Source organism: Austrofundulus limnaeus, unplaced genomic scaffold (genome assembly GCF_001266775.1).
Source record: "Austrofundulus limnaeus strain Quisiro unplaced genomic scaffold, Austrofundulus_limnaeus-1.0 Scaffold858, whole genome shotgun sequence".
NCBI lineage: Eukaryota > Metazoa > Chordata > Actinopteri > Cyprinodontiformes > Rivulidae > Austrofundulus > Austrofundulus limnaeus.
Genome location: NW_013953260.1, coordinates 98,365 through 99,053, shown reverse-complemented (window position 1 = coordinate 99,053; position 689 = coordinate 98,365).

The following is a 689-nucleotide window of genomic DNA, read 5'->3' as shown; positions in this document are numbered from 1 at the left end:
AGAAACCTTTTGATTTTGAAAACCTGAACGCTACAATCATGACAAATTTTTTAAAAAATTACACTCATAAATCATTAAAATCCAGATAATAGGCTACACATGTATGTATATTTAGCTTTAAAAAAGCTAACTTTAGCAAATAAAAGCTGAACATTAGCTAAATTTTCAGCAAATAGCTGAAAACATCTGTAAGAATCATTAATAGCACAAAGTAGCAGAAAAAAGTATAAAAAGCAGAATAGCAAAAAGAAGCTGAATTTTAGCTAAAATTAGCAAAAAAAGTAGCTAAAATTAGCACAAGAAAGTCAAAAGGAGCAGAACCAGAACAAAATGTGTGAGGTGCTGTAAATATTTAGAAACAAATTTCATGTTGATCGGTGCAGCCGTTTCCATGCTATGGTTGATCAAAAATCTTGCTTGGTCAGCCACCTCCTTTTTCAAAATAGCTCTTACTCCTAAAATGTTTGTACCCCCAGCGAAAGCCCACCTGTAGCCAGGTAACATGAAAATTACCGTTTGGCTCCCTTCACAACCCTTATAACCTCCTTCCTCTGAAAACTTACGCTGGCTTACAACATACAGTTGTGGTCAAAAGTTTACATACACTTGTAAAGAAACATAATGTTATGGCTGTCTTGAGTTTTCAATAAGTTCTACAACTCTTATTTTTCTGTGATAGAGTGATCGGA